This window comes from Eubalaena glacialis, chromosome 1, assembly GCF_028564815.1.
Source record: "Eubalaena glacialis isolate mEubGla1 chromosome 1, mEubGla1.1.hap2.+ XY, whole genome shotgun sequence".
NCBI lineage: Eukaryota > Metazoa > Chordata > Mammalia > Artiodactyla > Balaenidae > Eubalaena > Eubalaena glacialis.
The window spans coordinates 91,697,542-91,703,297 of record NC_083716.1 but is presented as its reverse complement, the minus strand read 5'-3'; positions in this window follow the sequence as shown (position 1 = coordinate 91,703,297).

Below are 5,756 nucleotides of genomic sequence, written 5' to 3'. Positions count from 1 at the left end.
CATGGAGTCCTGACAGAAAAGTCTCAGGACCCCTGTAGGCTGGACAGCTTATTAAAATACTGTTTTATTTTCTTGCAGTTTGCAAGTTCCTGGAGCCCTGGGAGAGAGGTTAAGTGTACCACCTCTCGGCCAGCCTGTTCCAGAACACGCAGCCAGAAGGAGGAGAGCAGCTGAGTGTCTGAAGATGCTCCTTTAGGAAGGGAGGTGAGGCTGCCTCCCCGCGTGGCAGGCCCAGGCACATGGCTGGGCCCCAGCTGTGCTGGGGGCTTAGCTGGTGGGTTCGGGGCCCGCGGGGAGTAGGGGGACCCACGGGTAAGCACAGCTGTGGTGCAGGGAGGCTGTGAGGGGTCAGCTGGTGAGAGCTTCAGCAGGGCAGTCTGGTGCTGTGGACCATGGCGCACGAGGCTCCTCTGAAAGCTGGCGGCCTGGATCCACACCAGGGGGACGGTCCAATCACCAGTGGCTCTGCACTGCTTCAGGTATAGGACCTGAAGACGGAGTGGCTTGTGGCTGAGGCAGGATCTCGGACCATCGGGAGAAGTGTTACCGGTTTTGGATTCTATCGTGTCTGGGGTGTTAGTGTACAGATTGTATTGATTTGATGGAAAAATAATAGCTTTCATCAACTAATATAAATGAATACCCACCTCGTTGTCGTTTTTATTGCAGCAGGCTATGTGCTTTCTTCTGACTTTTTAGGCTGGATTTAAAAGATCACAAAAGAATGAAGCCAATATTATACTGGTTTTGTGTCATTTATTTATTTTTTTCTAATTAAAACTACCCTAAGCCTTGCTGTTTTATGTGTTATCACTTCCAGCCTCTGTTGTCATAGAAATATTTGCTCACATTGTCTCAAAGTTCCCCTCTTCAGATGCAGTTCTGAACCTGTCGTTGGTCCGTTCCTGACCACCTGTCAGAGCTGCCCCACTTCTCAGCTGAAGGAGGACTCGGGACGGGCTGCTGGATGCCAGGCCTCAGGCAGTGTGCTCAGTGGACACACTGACTGGCCTGGGGGCCACGGTCTACATGGGCACGATCTTCCATGAGGCTCCCTTCCACTCACTCCATCCCCAGAAGCCTGCTGGACCCGAGAGTCACACTGGAGAATAGGCCTTGTTGACTGGGATGTGCAGAATCTGACCTTTTATGATCTTACGAGGGGATGGATTCACTACTTCACAGAGCTTTCCCTGAGTCACCTGGCCTAACGTTCATCGATCCTATATCCCACTGGGCATATTACTCACCCTGGTGAGCGTGCATTTCTTTATGTATGTTACTGCCTGTTATCTTTTTATGTGCATTTTGCTTGTCTCTTCCTTTGAAGGAAGATACCTTGGGGGGCAGGAATGCAATCCTTCATTTCTTCTACACCTCCTCACGGCCTCTAAGAGTGTCTGCAGCTCAAAGATCCCTGGCAAACAGGGTGACTAGAGCATTTGAATGAACCAGAGCACAGATGAAGGCTGTACCAGCAAAGGGCTAAAATACCCTGAGAATCAGGCTTGCATTCATTCCTCAGGTTTCAGTATGTTTATAGGGTAGTTAACCCGGCAGTTTGGGTTGCTCTGTTCAAGTTACCCCATGTCCAGCAGGACTAGGTGCTGATGGCCATCACTCAGCCATGTCAGACAGGGTGACTGGACCAAGGCAGACATAAGGTGTTTGATTTGGTGGTGGTGGGGTGGGGGTGAGCTGTTCCCATTTTTATTTGTTTTTAACAGGGGTGTGTGTGTGTCAGGAACACACAGAAGTTTCCTTGCTTGGAAGAAAGATGCTGAGCCTGCCTTTCCAGGCCCGTGTTTATTACATGTTCATTACATGTTTATGTTTACTACATGTATTATTTACTACTGGATTGTAGAAGCAGCATCAACGACAGTAAGAAAAAAGTGGTGAAGACTAGCATACGCCCCATAATTTAACCCGCAAGAGAACACGCTCTAAATTGCCTGGTTTTGTATTTGCATTTTTTTTTTTTTTGAATTAAAACGAATTTGGAGAGGGCAGACAGCAGAAGCAAGAAGAAATACAATCCTGCAGCCTATGGAACAAAAACCACATTCACAGGAAGATAGACAAGATGAAAAGGCAGAGGGCTATGTACCACATGAAGGAACAAGATAAAACCCCAGAAAAACAACTAAATGAAGTGGAGATAGGCAACCTTCCAGGAAAAGAATTCAGAATAATGATAGTGACGATGATCCAGGACCTCGGAAAAAGAATGGAGGCAAAGATCGAGAAGACGCAAGAAATGTTTAACAAAGACCTAGAAGAATTAAAGAACAAACAAACAGAGATGAACAATACAATAACTGAAATGAAAAATACACTAGAAGGAATCAATAGCAGAATAACTGAGGCAGAAGAACAGATAAGTGACCTGGAAGACAGAATGGTGGAATTCATTGCTGTGGAACAGAATAAAGAAAAAAGAATGAAAAGAAATGAAGACAGCTTAAGAGACCTCTGGGACAACATTAAATGCAACAACATTCACATTATAGGGGTCCCAGAAGGAGAAGAGAGAGAGAAAGGACCTGAGAAAATATTTGAAGAGATTACAGTTGAAAACTTCCCTAACATGGGAAAGGAAATAGCCACCCAAGTCCAGGAAGTGCAGAGAGTCCCATACAGGATAAACCCAAGGAGAAACATGCCAAGACACGAAGTAATCAAATTGGCAAAAATTAAAGACAAAGAAAAATTATTGAAAGCAGCACGGGAAAAACGACAAATAACATACAAGGGAACTCCCATAAGGTTAACAGCTGATTTCACAGAAACTCTACAAGCCAGAAGGGAGTGGCATGACATACTTACTTAAAGTGATGAAAGGGAAGAAACTACAGCCAAGATTACTCTACCCAGCAAGAATCTCATTCAGATTTGATGGAGAAATCAAAAGCTTTACAGATAAGCAAAAGATAACAGAATTCAGCACCACCAAATCAGCTCTACAACAAATGCTAAAGGAACTTCTCTTAGTGGGAAACACAAGAGAAGAAAAGGACCAACAAAAACAAATCCAAAACAATTAAGAAAATGATAATAGGAACATACATATCGATAATTACCTTAAACGTGAAAGGACTAAATGCTCCAACCAAAAGACACAGGCTTGTTGAATGGATACAAAAACAAGACCCATATATATGCTGTCTACAAGAGACCCACTTCAGACCTAGAGACACATACAGACTGAAAGTGAGGGGATGGAAAAAGATATTCCATGCAAATGGAAATCAAAAGAAAGCTGGAGTAGCAATACTCATATCAGATAAAATAGACTTTAAAATAAAGAATGTTACAAGAGACAAGGAAGGTCACTACATAATGATCAAGGGATCAACCCAAGAAGTCGATATAACAATTATAAATATATATGCAGCCAATATAGGAGCACCTCAATACATAAGGCAACTGCTAACAGCTATAAAAGAGGAAATTGACAGTAACACAATAATAGTGGGGGACCTTAACACCTCACGTACACCAATGGACAGATTATCCAAAATGAAAATTAATAAGGAAACACAAGCTTTAAATGACACAATAGACCAGATAGATTTAATTGATGTTTATAGGACATTCCATCCAAAAACAGCAGATTACACTTTCTTCTCAGGTGTGCACAGAACATTCTCCAGGATAGATCACATCTTGGGTCACAAATCAAGCCTCAGTAAATTTAAGAAAATTGAAATCATATCAAGCATCTTTTCTAACCACAATGCTATGAGATTAGAAATCAATTACAGGGGAAAAAACGTAAAAAACACAAACACATGGAGGCTAAACAATACGTCACTAAATAAGCAAGAGATCACTGAAGAAATCAAAGAGGAAATCAAAAAATACCTAGAGACAAATGACAATGAAAACACGACAATCCAAAACCTATGGGATGCAAAAAAAGCAGTTCTAAGAGGGAAGTTTATAGCAATACAATCCTACCTCAAGAAACAAGAAAAATCTCAAATAAACAATCTAACCTTACACCTAAAGGAACTAGAGAAAGAAGGACAAACAAAACCCAAAGTTAGTAGAAGGAAAGAAATCATAAAGATCAGAGCAGAAATAAATGAAATAGAAACAAAGAAAACAATAGCAAAGATCAATAAAACTAAAAGCTGGTTCTTTGAGAAGATAAACAAAATTGATAAACCATTAGTCAGACTCATCAAGAAAAAGAGGGAGAGGACTCAAATCAATAAAATTAGGAATGAAAAAGGAGAAGTTACAACAGACACTGCAGAAATACAAAGCATCCTAAGAGACTACTACAAGCAACTCTATGCCAATAAAATGGACAACCTGGAAGAAATGGACAAATTCTTAGAAAGGTATAGCCTTCCAAGACTGAACCAGGAAGAAATAGAAAATATGAGCAGACAAATCACAAGTAATGAAATTGAAACTGTGATTAAAAATCTTCCAACAAACAAAAGTCCAGGACCAGATGGCTTCACAGGTGAATTCTATCAAACATTTAGAGACAAGCTAACACCCACCCTTCTCAAACTCTTATAAAAAATTGCAGAGGAAGGAATACACCCAATCTCATTTTACGAGGCCACCATCACCCTGATACCAAAACCAGACAAAGATACTACAAAAAAAGAAAATTACAGACCAATATCACCCATGAATATAGATGTAAAATCCCCAACAAAATACTAGCAAACAGAATCCAACAACACATTAAAAGGATCATACACCATGATCAAGTGGGATTTATCCCAGGGATGCAAGGATTCTTCAATATATGCAAATCAATCAATGTGATACACCATATTAACAAATTGAAGAAGAAAAACCATATGATCATCTCAGTAGGGGCAGAAACAGCTTTTGACAAAATTCAACACCGATTTATGATAAAAACTCTCCAGAAGGTGGGAATAGAGGGAACCTACCTCAACATAATAAAGGCCATATACAACAAACCCACAGCAAACATCATTCTCAATGGTGAAAACCTGAAAGCATTTCCTCTAAGATCAGGAAGAAGACAAGGATGTCCACTCTCACCATTATTATTCAACATAGTTTTGGAAGCCCTAGCCACTAGTCCTAGGCAATCAGAGAAGAAAAAGAAATAAAAGGAATACAAATTAGAAAAGAAGTAGTAAAACTGTCACTGTTTGCAGATGACATGACACTACACATAGAGAATCCTAAAGATGCCACCAGAAAACTACTAGAGCTAATCAATGAGTTTGCTAAAGTTGCAGGATACAAAATTAATGTACAGAAATCTCTTGCATTCTTATACACTAATGATGAAAAATCTGAAAGAGAAACTAAAGAAACACTCCCATTTACCACTGCAACAAAAAGAATAAAATACCTAGGAATAAACCTACCTAGGGCGACAAAAGATCTGTATGCAGAAAACTATAAGACACTAATAAAAGAAATTAAAGATGATACAAACAGATGGAGAGATATACCACGTTCTTGGATTGGAAGAATCAATATTGTGAAAATGACTATGCTACCCAAAGCAATCTACAGATTCAATGCAATCCCTATCAAATTACCAATGGCATTTTTTACAGAACTAGAACAAAAAATCTTAAAATTTGTATGGAGACACAAAAGACCCTGAAGAGCCAAAGTGGTCTTGAGGGAAAAAAACGGAGCTGGAGGAATCAGATTCCCTGACTTCAGACTATACTACAAAGCTACAGTAACCAAGACAATATGGTACTGGCACAAAAACAGAAATATAGATCAATGGAACA